General features: G+C 37.4%; 2 protein-coding genes across 14 annotated transcripts in view; one reads left to right on the top strand and one right to left on the bottom strand.

Moving 5' to 3' along the window:
* The window catches only part of NUP42 (nucleoporin 42), a 1164542-nt gene that overhangs the window by 255763 nt on the left and 891338 nt on the right, over nucleotides 1-17441 (bottom strand). The gene's annotated exons all lie outside the window — the stretch shown is intronic.
* TOMM7 (translocase of outer mitochondrial membrane 7) overlaps nucleotides 1-17441 on the top strand; it is a 540985-nt gene that overhangs the window by 420635 nt on the left and 102909 nt on the right. The window lies entirely within an intron of this gene.

Here is a 17441-nt window from a genome sequence, read left to right as displayed (position 1 = left end):
TTTCCAGATCAGTTTACTCATTTAAAAAATTGTTATAAAAATTTGCAGAAGTTATGATATGAAGGAAGAGAGTAAAGGAGGAAGACTTAGGTGAGTTGAGCCATTGAGAGCTTTTGGGGGTAAGTGATAAGACAATGACCTCATTCCTGGCTTTGTGCTTTATATGTCATAGGGCTGAGGAGTATGACAGGTCCACTCGTATTCATCCAAAGATGAAGATGAGCTCTATGGGCCATGCACCAGTGGCGGATTATTTGTCATATCAGAAGCACAGGCAAATTTAGGTAACATCACTTTGTCCTTCTAACTTTAGAATCTTTATTGCCAGGTGTGGTGAGTAGTAGTCCCGACTACTCTGGAGGTTCACTTGAGCCCGGGAATTTGAGACCAGCCCGGGCAATATAACGAGATTTTATCTCTTAAAAAGAAAAAAAAAAAAGAAGAAGAAGAAGAAGAAAGAGTCTATATCTTTGAGTACAGAGATCATATGCCCCTAGTACCTAGATAGGACTTTGTGCATGGTAGGTATCTAGACATTTAGTGAATACATGAGTTAGGTTGATGTTAGCTTTGGAAAAGAATCAAGGATAAAGTCTTCAGTGTTTTCTTTAACAGTACAATTTTAGAATTTTGTTTGTTGGCTTTAGGAAATCTCAGTGGCATTACATGAATTGCATTATAGCATGCACTTAGAAAAAAGAACCTATGGCTGGGCGCGGTGGCTTACACCTATAATCCCAGCACTTTGGAAGGCTGAGGTGGGTGGATCACCTGAAGTCGGGAGTTCAAGACCAATCCGACCAACATGGCGAAACCCCATCTCTACTAAAAATACAAAAATTAGCCGGGTGTGGTGGCGGGCACCTGTAGTCCCAGCTACTCAGGAGGCTGAGGCAGGAGAATTGCTTGAATCTGGGAGGCAGAGGCTGCAGTGAGCTGAGATCACGCCACTGTACTCCAGCCTGGGCAACAGAGTGAGACTCTATCTCAAAAAAACAAGCAAACAAACAAACAAAAAAAAAACGGAAAAAAGAACCTATTAGACCCTTGAAAAAATTCCTGGCTTGTAGTTGATTATATGTTTGGTCAATTCCATTTCATCTAAGGAACTAAGTAATTTAGGAAATGTGTTCTTAACTACTCTTAGAAGGGTATTTGTAGAGAACCAGAGTGGTGATTTTGTAAGCAGTATTTTGTCCTATGCAATATGCACTCTTCCAGTAACTCCAGTAGTCCACATAGTTGACTCACCTCCTACAACCTTTGTTAATATCAAGATAACTGTTGTATAATTGTAAAGAAAGATTTTTTACAAGCAATTGTAGTTATTTTATTATTTTCTTTATATTATTGTGATAGTAGTGACAGCTAATATGTGTAATTAAAATGATCATCTTATCCTCAAAATCATCCTATAAAGTGCATAGAATCCCCATTTTACAGAAGAGGAAACTGAAGCTCTCGATAGGGTAGAGGACTTGGCTAAGGTCACCTAGCTGCTGAGTGGCAAAACTAGGCCTTGAACACAGATCTTAGGACTCTCACTTTTATATCGCTTGGTAAAAGAAGGTACTAATTAAATCCTACCTAATGGAGATGTATTTAAAATTCACTCACCCCATCTGTCTTATAGGTGATAGTTGTAAGGTAAGATAAAATCAAAGTGTGCTAAAACTAAATCATAATACATTTTACAGAATTAGAGATAATTGTGTTTTAGTGGTCAAACAATGCTGGTTAGTGAAAGCATGGTAAAATGCAAATTAAAATAAGATTTCTTTCTTTTTTTTCCTGTCAGATTGATAAAGATGAAGAAGATTGATTCTAGTATTGACATTGGTATGGGGAAATCATTAGTCACTGAGATGATTAGCAGGACTGTAAATTGGTACAAATGAATTGGTGGGCAGTTCAACAGGATCTATCAGACTTTAAAGTGCACCTCATACCCTCTGAAACAGCAATCTTACTACTCTTCTATATTTCATTCTCTGTATTCTACTGAAAATGTAGCACAAATACATAAACATAAGCATGCAAGGTATTCATTGCAGCATTGCTTGTAATAGCAAAAACAAGCCAGCAAATCTAAATGTCTATTATTAGAGGAATAGATAAATTATGGTACATACATATAGTGGAATATGATGTAGCCATTAAAAAGAATGCAGATCTGTATGTGATGATTTAGACTGATTATATATTGTATGATCCCACTTGCTTTGTAAATGTGTGCAGTAGTTAAATATGAGTGTGTGTATGTGTATAATACACACTTATGTTTGCTAGTATGGGGGAGGAGAGCATTGTGTCTCAAAGTGTGGTCTAAAGACAGCCTGCATTAGGAAATTTTTTTTTTAAATGGAGATTCCTGGGCTTTGTGCTAATTTCCCTGAATCAGAATCACTGTGAGTAAAACATGGAAACCTGTATTTCTAACAGGTTCCTCAGTTGATGGCTTATACAAATGTAAAATATAGTCTAGTAGCTGACAGCAATGAATTGGATATCTGGTAGTGGATTGTAGTTAGAAAGGGCAAACTTCTTGAAGAGATCTTGTATTTTAAATGAGGCCTACCTAAGATAAAGCCAGTTGATTAACATTATCAACATAGACCTGTTAATGAAGGTGAATTGGCCTGACATAGAAAAATGATTTTACCGTACAGGAGTACACACCAATTAAATGAGCAAGCCTTTTAAAAAATCCTTGTTGAACTTCCCAAATATCAGATGACCTGTTAATAAAGCACAATTAAATAATAGGACTTATTGTGGTAAGAGAAAGTACCACCTTCATTTGATTAACTGTGTGTCAGAACAAGAAAGTAAGATTATTGGTAGGGCTTTGGGATCTATGTTCAAATGGTTTAAGGTATGTCTGTCAAGGCAGGGAAATGATTGGGATTAGCAAAGTTGATAGTTCAGGATTAGTGGACACAGCAAGCAAGGGTCTTGAAGATTCCTGGTAAGTCAACTGTTGTTTAAGAAACAAGCTGTTTGCCCAAGTGAGCAGGGCTTCACCTGTAGGAATTGTTTTCAACCTTAGGAATTTCCTCGACAAACAACAACAAAAAAATAGGGGTTGTTCTTGTTTTTATTTGCTTTGTTTTGTTATAATCTTATCTTTTCTGGGCAAAGATTTCCTGGAATAAACAACTAAGTTATGTTGACATACATGGGCTACAGTCTTATCCAAGCTGTGCTGACACTGATAGATTCAGTTTGCTTTTGTTAGTTCTCTCTGTTCAAAGATTGTAAGTCAATATTATGTGTACAGCAATTGACAGGTCATAAGTACTGCATGCTAACTGCTTGTACCACTGGAGCCCCAACAATTGATGGATCTTTGGTGACTTTTTAGTGTTCTGCTGAAGATCTCAAAGATTTCTTTTGAAGCTTCTTGACCTCTATAACACTTGGTTCACACTTGTGAAGTGTTCTAATATAATCCACATCACACTGTGCTGTGGCTTGTCTGTCTTATATCTGTCTCCCTCACTAGAACACAGCCCTGTGGGAATATAATATAACTACTACGTAATGGTGAATAAAGATTTGTTTTACTAGATAGAATATAAATCAAATCCAGGAAATCAGTGACAGCATAGGAGAGACTGTTGCTTCTCTTCCATTCAATAGAAGTCTTTGAAACTCCTTTTATTCTCTAATATTCTTCATGGAGATGAAGATGAAGGTTGTAAAACTTTTGATTATTTTACACGTGCCTGCATAAAAGTTTTTTGAGAAGTAAATTATGCATCACATTTCTCTTTAGTTAGAGTATGAATGGTGTGAAGAATTTTCTGGGCTAATGTTTGACATTTATTATTCACTCCTGTATATTTGTGGTGAGTATGAATGGCATCTGGACTAATCAGAAAACAATGTAGGAAAGGCCTAACTTCAACACTGTGAGTTCTCACTCCTTGTCTCACTTGCTTCCTTTTGTGGAAACTACAAGTATATTTAACTTTTGTATCCTCGATCCACTACTACCTACTGAGGCCTGTCGTGCATTTATTTTTAAACTTTTACTCTCTTCATTTAGCCAACATATTTCTACTACTGTGTTGCCTGCTGTGCTGTGTCATTTTCTACAAACATTTTCATCTCCAAATCCCTTGAAATGAAACCCTCTGGAAGAGCATCACCACTTTTTCTTCTTCTATTCTAATTCACCTCTAGTTTCCCTTCTAGTTTAAGACTTTTGTTTCAATATTTATCCTTTCCTTAAGCCTTTTAATTCATTTATATCCACCAAGTTGAATTTGATGAGGCAAGATATGTTTGAAAGAAGGACAAACCAAACAAGCGAGCAAACCCATGAATACATGTACAACAGGAAATAATATACATTTCCCAGTTCCCTGAAGCGGGTAAAATTGAGACTGATTATACAAGCAGTATTGCACAGCATGCTGATACTAGCTCAACATAGTCTACAGTGTTTCAGCTTCACTCAGAGATAGTTCTGGAGGACAGTGAGGAAATGAACTTTTTCCAGTGAGAATAAATATGAGCACTATTTCTAGTCTGCTTTGCACCGAAAGTACAGATCACCATTTATACCTGGCCAGGTGACTGGAAACATGAACATAATAAGATTGGAGGATGAGTGATAAAAAATGGGAGCTAAACATATTGGACTTCTTAAAATAGGGTCAAAATGCAAGAATAATTGTTTCCTACAAACATATTAAACAAAGGCCCTATGGTGAAGGAGGTGCTAAATAATCAGATGGTCAGGATCACTTTGAGGATATCAGTAAATCTCTTTGGTATTCTAGCCCTTGTTCAACCAGTTTATGAGCAAAGCGGCTATACTGGAAGGATAGGGCTACACATGGACTTCAACAATAAAGGCCTCCTTTCATCATGGCTGTCTTTATTACTGCCCAGAGCCAAATTGGCCAGCAGCAGTGCCCATCCTAAGATATAACATCTGAGGGTGACCAGATAGCGGCAGATTGATTATATCAAATATTTTCTTTCATGAAGAGACAACTATTTGTCCTCATGGAATAGAGCCTTACTCTGAATCTGGGTTTAGGTTTGCCTTCCCTAAGCACCATGCTTCTGTGTGCAATACTAAGCTTCCTGTTCACCATTATGATTTTCCCCAAAATATTGCTTCTAAGAAACTTATTTTACAATGTAATAAGTGAGGTAGAGGTAGAATTACATTTTCAGTCATGGGAGACTAGGTAATTAACATCAAAATCTCCATTGGCAACTAGATAATCTAGCAAAAACTCTTTAAAACATGAAAATCTAGGCCAGGCGTGGTGGCTCATGCCTGTAATCCCAGCACTTTGGGAAGCCGAGGTGGGCGGATCACCCGAGGTCAGAAGTTCGAGACCAGCCTGGCCAACATGGTGAAAGCCTGTTTCTACTAAAAATACCAAAAAAAAAAAAAAAAACAAAAAAGGGCCAGGCATGGTAGCCCATGCCTGTAATCCCAGCTACTCAGGAGGCTGAGGCAGGAGAATCGCTTGAACCTGGGAAGTGGAGGTTGCAGTGAGCCGAGATAGCACCACTGCACTCCAGCCTGGGCAACAGAGCAAGACTCCGTCTCTAAATAATTAAACATGAAAATCTAGAGAGGCAAGAATTGGCACAACTTCTTTCCGGAGGTATTGGCTGATTCTAGAAGAAGCATTTAAGGGGATAAGCCGTACTTCTTACTGCTCCAGGATATTAGGAGGACAAAAACTGAATACCAGTGCCTGCCAAGTCATAAAAGAGAGCTTAGGAAATTTCCATGCTTTGGGCTGGGTCCCAAAAAAGCTGCACCATAGGAGTAAGAGCGAATCGAAAGTGCATCAACTCTCCCTCATACACAGGGAATTCAGCACGGATTCAAACCATCCCAATTCCTGAAATCAGATTAAAATAATCCCTTAAATGCTTGGTGATAAACAAATGCTCCATGAAGGAGGAAAAAAACCCATCATAAGCCTCAAGTTCTACAATTTTTCAAATGCAGTCTTCACAAGAGAAAAGAAAAATAACCAGACACTTCTACAGCAGAGCAACACTCATCGAGAACAACAAGCAACTTTGGATAAAATTGCTTAAAACCTCTATTTGAAGCCATTGAAGAAATTTCAGCTAAACAGGACTCTAGAAGACAAAATACCAGAGAGAAGGTGTGCAGAGAAGAGTCAACATAACAGGCTGAGATGCTATCCTTAGCCCTGATTTTAAAGCTGAGCTTTGGCTAGCGTCTGGGAACTTTGATTACCGGAATGTTCCCACCATTCCCTAACTGATAAGGGGGTTTACTCTGTAAATTATATAAACAACATGGTTTATGCTGAATTCCTGCTTTCCTTCTAGGAGTCTGGAATTGTGATTCGTGCTAGGCAGAGGGTGCCTGTGTCACCAGCTTCCAATACAAACTTTGAGCAGTAAGACTCTTAAGGAGCATCCCTGGCAGACATTTCACACCTGTTGTCACGATTCAATACTGAAGTAATTAACCACATCCTGTGTGATTCCACAGGGAAAGGATTCTTGGAAGCTTGTGTCAGGCTTCCTCTAGACTTCACCCCATGTCCATTTCCCCTTTGCCGATTTTGCTTTGTAGTACTTTGCTCTAATAAATCATAGCCATGAGTATGACTGTATGTTGAGCCTTGTGAGTGCTTCTGTTGAATCACTGAACCTGGGGTGCTGGCGTGGTCTTGGGGACTCCCAATACAGAAGTATTTTAACGAGAGAAGTGAGCAGACATTCTGCAGCTACTTCTTCCTTTATGGAATTTGCCAAATCTGGGTAAAAGGCCCAAGAAGAGAGTTACTGCTAAGAATCAGAGAAGCAAACAAGTTATGGCAACCACACAGGACTGGAGAAACAAAAAGAATCAAGGCCTTTAAACCAACCAGCACTTGGGAGAGCAGAGATCCTAATAAGACAGGAAGTTCAGAGAAGTGAGCCTGACACTTTCCTTGTTTTTCTCTTGAGTATTTGCTGAATTCTTGGATTGCTCAGAGAGGGGGATGGTGGGGGGGGGGGGGGGGAAGCAGAAATTTACTGAAAGCCAGAAAAAAGATTTTTAGTTTTTTTGCATCATGGCATTGAGAGATAAAAATGTTATTTCAGGATCCTTCAAGAGGGAAAGGCCCTAGTACATATCCCAGGATCTCATTTAAGAACTCTGTGGAGATACAAACAGGAGAATTGGAGTAAATTATACCTTATAAAAATTATAACTTAGCTTCAAGTCAGCTGAATGATTGATTGAATTAATGCGGTCGGCCTGCCACCACTCTTTATCTTCCCACCAGGAATATATCATCCAGACACTATAAAAATGTATCATATCTAATAGTTAACATTGTGTCAAAAATTACAAAGAATGTTAAAAATCTGAACTATGAGGGAAAGGCAATAAAAACATGCACAGATGACCCAGTTATTAGTATTATCAGAGACAGACTTAAAAAATAGCTTTGATTAATGAGTAAAGATGGAGAATTTCATGAGAATCAGAATCTAATTTAAAAATTCAAAATTCTAGAATTAATGCAAAACTTAATATATATGTATTTATGCATATTGAAGAATGGATTAATCAAAAGAGATTGTCAGACTGGATTTTTTTTTCAAAAGATCAAACTATATGGTGACTACAAGAGATATGCCTTGGATTCAAAGACACAAGACACCAATAAGTTTAAAATAAAAGGTTCCAAAGTGCTATACCATACAAACAGCAACCATCTAAGAGAGTCAGAATGGCTACACTAATATCAGACCATTAGACTTTAAATCAAACAAACAAAAAATGTTATTAGAGATCAAGAGAGAAATTTTATAATGATGAAAATGTCAACTATACAAAAATGTAACAATTATGAACATACATGCACCTAACCCCAAAATACATGAAGCAAAAATTAACAGAATTGAAGGGAGAAACAGACAATTTGGTAGCAGTTGGAGATTTCAAGATTTTACTTTCAGTAATGGATATAATACCTAGGTAGGAGATAAAGATTTATCCCAATAATTCAAGGTTGATGAATTAGCTTCCTAGAACTGTTGTAACAAAACTCCACAAACTGTATGACTTAATACAATAGAATTTATTCTCTCATGGTTCTGAAGGCTGTGTGAAATCAAGGTATCAGCAGGAAAATATCCCCTTTAAGGCTCTAAAAAATAACTTCTGGTGGCTCCTGGCAGGTCTTGGCTTATAGCTGCATCACTCCAATGTCTACTTCTGTTGTCACAGGGCTTTCTTTCCTGTGTATTTTCATATGACCTTTTTATAAGAACACCAGTTATTGGATTTAGGGTTCACTGGAATCCATTATGACTCCAACTTAGCTAATTACATCTGCAAAGATTCTATTTCCAAATAAGGTGAAATTCTGAGGTTTTAGGCCACCGTGTTTTGGGGGGTTATCATTCAATCCCATACAGTCGTCCCTATGGCTCCCCAAAATTCACATTCATCCCACATACGTTTACCCAATCTCAGTGTTCTCCAAAGTCTTAGCCATTCCAGCATCACTTATAAGTTCAAAATCTCATCTAACTATCATCAACTAAAAAAGTCCTAAATCTCATATCAAAATTAGGTATTAGTGAGAATCTGGGTATGGTTCATCCTGGGGAAAATTTCTCATCTGTGGACCTGGGAAACCAGAAAGTAAGGTATCTGCTTCCAAAATACAATGCTGGGACAAACATAAGACAGACGTTTCTAATCAAAAAGGGAGAAATTTGAAGGAATAAAGGGGCCTCTGATACCCAACAGGTTTCCTGATTCCATTAAGATTCAATATCTAAGAATAATTCTCTGTGACTTGATGCTCCATCTTCTGGGCTGCAGCAATAATGACCCCATCTACTGTATCCATGACTCAGTCCTTGGAGTCAGCCTTCTTTCATTTTACCCCATCTTTACTCCTTTTAGTACAGGCTGGCAGTGTTCCTATTGGCACAAAATCCTCAAAAACCTATCTGTTTCCTATGCAGCTCATTCAAGCCATTAGACAAAGGGGTCTTCCATACATTTTTTTTCTAGATAACTCCACCTCTATTTGTGGCTTCTGATAAAATGGTTGATTGTATCTGTAAGTCACATATCTCATCAATAAACTTTTGTCCAGCCACGCCTTTGGTGTTCTCTCCAGACCATATTTTCTCATCTTTTGCTATCTAGATAGGCTGATAATTTTTTTCAGGCAGCAAGTGCTGGTTCCTTTCACGTAATAGTTCCCTTCTCAATTTATCTCACACCTCTTGCATTTTACTGTAAGAAGCAAGGAGAAATAAGATCATATCTTCCACACTTTGCTTGCAGATGTTCTCCACTAAATCTCCAAGTTTATATCTCGCAATTTTTACTTTCCATCCAAAACTACAACACAATTCAGCCAACTCTATTGCCACTTTATAACAGTAATCACCTTTCCTCCAGTTTTTCAATCATATATTTCAATTCCTTCTGACCTCACCAGAAACAGCTTCAATGTTCACATTTTTACCATCAATCTAATCATGATGACATATGTGTTATCTAAATGATAGAAGCTCTACTATTCTCTTCTTTTCCTTCTGAGCCCTCACCAAAATCACTTTTAATGCCCATATTTCTACCAGCAAACTTTTTAAAGCAATTTAGGTTTTCTATCATGTATGTCAAAATTATTTCAGCCTCTACCCATTAACCAATTCCAAAGTCACTTCCACAGTTTCAGATATTTGTTATGGCAGCACCCCATGCCCTGGTACCAAAATCTATATTAGTTTCCTATTGCTACTGTAACAAATTACCTCAAACTATGTGGCTTAAAACAACAGAAATTTATTCTCTCACAGTTCTGGAGGCTAAAAGCCTGAATTCAAGGCCTGTGCTCCCTTTGAAGAGTCTAGAAGTCTCACCACTTCTAGTGGTGACAGGCTGTTGTTTTATTTTATTTTTTTTGGCATTCCTTGTCTTCTAGCTGCCTCATTCCATTCTCTGTCTCTGTCATTACATGGCCTTCTTTCCTGTGTGTCTTCATGTGGCCTTAAAAGGGTACTAGTCATTGGATTTGGGGCTTATCTTAATCCTATATGACTTCATCCTAATTTCATTTGCAGAGACACTATTTCCAAGTAAGATTATATTCTGAGATTCAGTCTTTCACATTATGATGCAAACTGTGGGTTTATCTCACATGTTCTTTATCAGTTTGAGGAAGTTGCTTGATATTTGTAGTTTGTTGAATGTTTTAAAAATCATCATGAATGAATGATGAATTTGTCAAATGTTTTCTCTGTAAGTATTGAGATGAACATGTAGTTTTTGTCATTTATTCTATTAATGTGGGGTAGTACATTAATTTATTTTTTGAATGATAAACCAACCTTGCATTCCTGGAGTGAAGCCCACTTGGTAATGGTGTAAAATTCTTTACACCATAAAAGTTCTTTTTATGTTTCTTTGATTATTTGATTTGCTAGTATTTTGTTGAGGAGTTTTACATCTCTACTCATGAGGAATATTACTCTGTATTTTTATTTTCTTATGATGTTTTTTCTGGCCTTGTGTCAGGGTAATAGTGGCTTCCAATAATGAGTTACCCCCGCTTTTATTTTTTGGAAGAAATTGTGGAGTATTGGTATGAATTATTCTTTAAATGTTTGGCAGAATTCACCAGGGAAACCACTAGGCCTCCAATCACAGTGTTTTCTTTGTGTAAAGTTTTTTGATTACTAGTTTATCTCTTTACTTTTATAGGTCTGTTCTGATTTTCTATTTCTTCTTCTTCTTCTTTTTTTTTTTTTTTTTTTTTTTTTTGAGACAGAGTCTGGCTCTGTCACCCAGGTTAGAGTACAGTGGCATGATCTCTGCTCATTGCAACTTTCACCCCCTGGGTTCAAGCAGTTCTCATGCCTCAGCCTCCCAAGTAGCTGGGATTACAGGCGTGCACCACCACACTGGCTAATTTATGGGTTTTTTTTTTGTTGTTGTTGTTATTTTCTTTTCGTTAAAGTCAAGATTTTACCATGTTGGCCAGGCTGATCTTGAACTCCTGACCTCAAGTGATCCACCTGCCTGGGCCTCCCAAAGTGCTGTGATTATGGGCATGAGCCACCATACTCGGCCTTCTATTTCTTTTTAAATCATTTTTGGTAGTTTGTACCTTCTAGTAACTTGTCCATTTCATCTAGGTTATCCAATGTTTTGGCATACAGTTGTTTATAGTATTTCCATGTAATCATTTTATTTGATTCCTAAATTTCCTTTATTTGGTAAGGCCAGTTGTAATGCCCCCTATTTTACTTCTAATTTGTGCAACCTAAGTCTTGTCTTAATCTTTTTCAGTCTAGCTAAAGGTTTGTCAATTTTACTGATTTTTTTGAAACATAAACTTCTTTTTATTTTCTCTCTTGTTTTTCTATTTGCTGTTTCTTTAATTTCTGCTCTAATTCTTACTATTTCCTTCCTCTTGCTTTGAGTTTGGTTCTCGTCTTTTTACAGTGTACTTAATATGGAAGATTAGGTTATTGATTTGAGATATTTCTTCTTTTTTTAACATAGGAAGTTACATCTATAAATTTTCCTCTAAGTACTGCTTTAGCTATGTCCAACAAGTTTGGGTATGTTGTATTTTCATTTTCATTCATCTAGAAGTACGAATTTACTTGTGCTTTTTTCTTTGACCTATTGGTTATTTAGCAGTATGTTGTTTTATTTCTACATATTTGTGAATTTTCCACATTTCTTTCTGATATTAATTTCTATTTTTATTCCTGTGGTTGGAGAGGATACTTTGTGTTATGTATGTCCTTTTAAGTTTATTGAGACCTGTTTTATGACCTGACATATGATCTATTCCTGAGATTGTTTCATGTGCACTTAAGTATGTGTATTTTGTTGTTGTTGGGTGAAGTGTTCTACCAATGTGTGTTAGGTCAAATTTGTGTGTAGTGCTCTTTAAGTATTTGGTTTTCTTGTTGATCTTCTGCATAGTTGTTCTATCTATGATTGAAAGTGGAGTATTTAAGTATCTCATTATTGCTAAATTGTGTATTTCTTCATTCAATTCTCTCATTTTTTTACTTCATATGTTGTGGGGCTCTGTTGTTAAGTGTATATATATTTCTAATTGTTATAGCTTCCTGACGGGTTGACACTTTTATCATTATAAGATGTCCCTATTTATTTCTAGTGCTTTTTTTGTTTTAAAATCTGTTTTGTCTGATATTAGTATAGCCACTGTAGTTTTTTTTTGTTTGCTGTTTGCATGACGTATCTTTTCCCATACTTTTACTTTCAACATATTTCTGTCTTTGAATCTAAAGTGTGTATTCTGTAGACAACATATACAGGTGGTCCCGGACTTACAATGGTTCAACTTACGACTTTCTAACTTTATGATGGTGTGATGGTGATATGAATTCAGTAGAAATCATACTTTGAACTTTGATCTTTTCTTGGGCTAGCAATATACCATACAATACTCTCTTGTGATGCCAGGCAGTGGCAGTAAGCTGCAGCTCCCTGTGAGCCATGCTAACATAAGTGGTCTGAGCATGTTCAAGGTGGGCTTAGCTAAGCTATGATATAGTAGGCTGGATGTATTAAATGCATTTTTGACTTATAATATTTTCAGCTTATGATGAGTTTATCAGGACATAATCCTATTGTAAATTGAGAGCATCTATAGTTGGATCTTGCTTTTTATCAAATATGACAATCCCTGTCTTTCAATTGGATCTTTTAATCATTCACATTTAATATTATTCATAAAGTTAGATTATGTTTGCCATTTGACCTTTTGTTTTCCATATGTCTCATGTCTTTTTTGTTCCTCTATTTTTCCTTTACTAATTTCTTTTGCATTAACTGAATATTGTCTAGAGTAGTATTTTCAAACTCATTTAATGATTTTTTTCACTGTAGGCTTTTGAGTTTTTCTTACTGTTTGCTCTAGAGCTTTCCTATACATATTAACCTATCGGAATCAGCTTCAGATTCATGTTACAGTTGACCCTTGAGCAATGTGGATTTGAACTGTGTGGATCTCCTTGTACATGGATTTTTTTCAACCAAACTTGGCTTGAAGGTTTGTCAATTGAATGTGAAACCTGTGTATATGAAGGGCTTACTTTTTGTATATGCAGGTTCTGCAAGGCTGACAGAATTTTTAAAACTCATATTTTTAAAAATATGAATTTATACTGATATTATTTTTACCCATAATCCTCACTATGTGAGTTCTATGGGATACATGGGTGTGGGGAGCAGTGTGGAGCCAATCCCCTGTGTATACCAAGGGACAGCAGTAACTTAATTCCACTGAGATATAGAAATGTTACTCCACTTCCTCTTTCCCTTTTTTTGGTGCTATTGTTGTTATACATACCAAATATTTATATTCTACAAACCCAAGAATACATTGTTACAATTATTACTTTATGTAATTTTGTGTCTTTTTCCATTAAAGATGGAAAAAGAATGAGGAGAAAGTATATATTTATAGTGTTTGCTGTATTTAACTTCTTCTTTACCTTGATATTTTTTATTTGTTCTTGTGTGTTTGAGTTACCATCTGGTGTTATTTTCCTAGTCCAAAATTTGCCCCAAGCTACTGCCTTTATTCTGTTTTTGCAAAGTATTCATTTATATGTTTTAGGCCCAAGAATACATACATATGTACATGCAAACATATATACATACATACACGTAGTTTTATATACTTGCTTTGTAAATCAGCCAAGAGAAATGTGTTAGCTCATTTTTGCATTGCTATAAAAATACCTGAGGCTGGTTAATTTTAGACAAGAGGTTTAATTGGCTCACAGTTCTCCAGGCTGTACAGGAAGCATGGTGCCAGCATCTGTTTCTGGCGATGCCTTAGGAAGCTTACAATCATGGCAGAAGGGAAATGGGGAGATAGTGCATCACATGGCAAGAGAGGGAGCAAGAGAGAAATGGGGAGATGCACATACTTTTAAGCAACCAGATCTCACATGAACTAGCTGAGCAAGAACTCATTACCAAGGGGATGGTGCTAAGTCATGCATGAGGGATCCACCCTCATGATCTAGTCACCTCTCACCAGGCCCCACCTCCAGCATTGAGAATCACATTTCAACACGAGATTTGTAGGGGACACACATTCAAACCATAACAAGAAGAAAAAAGAAGAACTATGCATTTATACTGGTATATATTTTTACCTTTACCCATACTTTTTGTTTTTTCATGTGGATTCACACTTCCATTTGAGTTTACTTGCTTTCAGACTGAAGAACTTCCTTTGGTCTTTTCTGTAAAATATCTCTGCAAGCAATGACTTTTTTTTTCAGTTTTGTTTATTTGAGAATGTCTTTATTTCATCTTCATTTTTAAAAGATGTTTTTGCTAGATATAAGATTCATGGTTGACTGTTTTTCCTTTCAGCATTTTGCATATGTTATTCTATTGCCTCTGTCTTTCATTGTTTCTGCTGAGAAGTCAAATACTAACTTTATTTGGGATCTCTTATATGTGATAAGATGTTTTTCTTTTCTGCTTTCAAGATTTTTTTTTCTTTTATTCTTTTTATTTATTTATTTATTTTTTAAATACAGGGTCTCACTCTGTCACTCAGGCTGGAGTGCAGTGGCACAATCATAGCACACTGCAGCCTTGAAGAGATCCTCCCACCTCAGCCTCTCAAGTAGCTGGGACTACAGGTATATGCCACCATGCCCAACTAGCTTAAAACATTTTTTTGTAGAGACAGGGTCTACAAAAAAATCACACCACCCTATGTTGCCAGGGCTACTGTCAAACTGCTGGGTTCAAGCTATCCTCCCTCCTTTGCCTTCACAAAGTGCTGGGATTACAGGCGTGAACCACTGTGCCTGGCCTAAGATTTCCTTTTTATCTTTGTTTTCAGAATTGTTACTCTCATGTGTCTGAATTTGTATCTCTTTTCATCTATTTTCCTTGGAGTTCACTGAGCTCAGATATGTAGATTAATGTTTTCTTAACATATTTAGAACATTTTATTTTGTCATTTCTTCAAATAGTTTTTTTTTCCTGTTTTCTTCTTTTTCCTTCTTCTGACATTCTCCTTATGTGTATGTTGGTGCACTTAAAAGTGTCCCATATTTCTCTGAGACTCTTTTAATTTTTCTTCATTCTATTTTTCTCTCTGTTCTTCAAGTTTGTTGATTGTTCTGACACTTTAAATCTAGTTTAGTTGAGCCCCTCTATTAAATTTTCATTTCCGTTATTCTACTTTTCAATTCCAGTATTTCCGTTAGGTTTTTTTTTTTTTAAATAATTCATATCTCTTAATTGATACTCTCTACTTGATGGGACATTGTCATCATAACTTCCTTTACTAATTTTGTTTTTTTGAGACAGAATCTTGCTCTGTTGCCCAGGCTGGAGTACAGTGATGTCATCTTGGCTCACTACAACCTCTGCCTCCTGGGTTCAAGCAATTCTCCTGCCTCAGCCTCCTGAAAAGCTGGGATTACAGGCACGCACCACCATGCCCAGGTAATTTTTGTGTTTTTCGTAGAGACAGGGTTTCGCCATGCTGGCCAGGCTGGTCTCAAACTCCCAACCTCAGGTGATCCCCCCGCCTTGACCTCCCAAAGTGCTGGGATTATAAGTGTGAGCCACTGCGCCCGGCCTCAACTTCCTTTACTTTTTAATGCATCATTTACTTGAGTTCTTTGTACATATGTAATGGCTACCTTGAAGCCTTTGTCTATTAAATCTGAAATCCGGCCCCTCTCACGTGCAATTTTTTTTGTTCCTGTATATGTCTCACACTTTTCTGTTTCTTTGCATGTCTCACAATTTTTTATGAAAATTGGACATTTTAGGTAATAAATTATTGAGACTATGGATACCAATTTTCCTCTCCCTCTCTGGGGCTTGTTTTTGTTATTTGCTTGAGTGTGTTTTTGTGACTTGGCTAGACTATTTTAATGAAACCTGTTGTCTCCTTGTCATGCACATCCATGTGAAGAGACCACCAAACAAGTTTTGTTTGGGCAGTAAAGCTTTTTAATCACCTGGGTGCAGGTGGGCTGAGTCCAAAAAGAGAGTCAGTAAAGGGAGTTAGGGGTGGGGCAGTTTTATAGGATTTGGGTAGGTAGTGGAAAATTACAGTCAAATGGGGTTGTTTTCTTGCCAGCAGGGCAGGGGTCACAAGGTGCTCTGTGGGGAGCTACGGACCCTTATTGTCCAGGAGAAGGAATGTCACAAGGTAATGTCATCAGTTGAGGCAGGAACTGGCCATTTTCACTTCTTTTGTGATTCTCCAGTTGCTTCAGGCCATCTGGATGTATAAGTGCAGGCTTGGGCTCAGAGGCCTGACATTCCTGTCTTCTTATATTAATAAGAAAAATAAAATAGTGTTAAAGTGTTGGGGTGGTGAAAATTTTTGGGAGTGGTATGGAGAGATAATGGGCCATGTTTCCCAGGGCTGCTTCAAGTGGCATTAGGGGTGGTGTGGGAAACTAGAATGGGAGAGATTAAGCTGAAGGAAGATTTTGTGGTGAGGGGTGATATTGTGGGGTTGTTAGAAGGAGCATTTGTCATATAGAATGATAGGTGATGGCCTGGATATGGTTTTGTATAAATTGAGAAGCTAAATGGAAGACCCAGGGTCCGAATAAGAGAGGGAGAAAAATCAGGTATTAAAGGACTAAGAATTGGGAGGACCCAGGACATCCAATCAGAGTGTCTAAGGGGGGTTCGGTGTGATTATTTGCTTGGTTGGTGAGTTTTTGGGCTCTATCCTTGAGTTTTTTTATATTGTCATATGCCAGGCCAGATTGATTTGGGTAAAAACAACACTCTTCATTTAAAAATACACAGAGCCCTCTTTTTTTAGCAGTAAGTCGAGGCCTCAGCGATTTTGGAGGAAAGAGAAATGCAAAGGCAGCAATTGTTTGTTAAAGAAGGATAAGAAATGGCTAGGAGAGAGTGAGATTGATAGTGTGGTGGAGATAGCTGGGGAGAGGTAGAGGGTGGCATAAGAATGGGAACGAGAATAAGAGTGAGTATAAAAGTAAAGAATAGGACTTCATCAGGGTGAAAGTGTTGGAGGGTACCTTGCCACTGCAGATCTTTTATCCACTTTAAGAGAGACTTAAGGGTGGCAGTTTGAGGTAAAACCAGGAGCCACTGAATACCAAGAGCCTGAGAAACTGCTTGGGTGATTTGACTAATAAAGGCCAGTCTGTTATCAGACTGTATTATGGAGGTGGGAAGGCCAAACTGAGGAATTATGTCTGACAGAAGGGAAGAAATGACCACAGTGCCCTTTTCAGATCCTGTGGGAAAGGCCTCTACCCATTTAGTGAAAGTGTCTACCCAGACTAAGAGGTATTTTAGTTTCCTGACTTGGAGCATTGTGAATAAAGTCAATTTGCCAGTCCTGGGCGGGGCAAATCCCCGAGTTTGATGTGTAGGGAAGAGA

Source organism: Macaca thibetana, chromosome 3 (genome assembly GCF_024542745.1).
Source record: "Macaca thibetana thibetana isolate TM-01 chromosome 3, ASM2454274v1, whole genome shotgun sequence".
Classification (NCBI taxonomy): domain Eukaryota; kingdom Metazoa; phylum Chordata; class Mammalia; order Primates; family Cercopithecidae; genus Macaca; species Macaca thibetana.
This window is presented reverse-complemented; position numbering and strand designations above follow the sequence as displayed.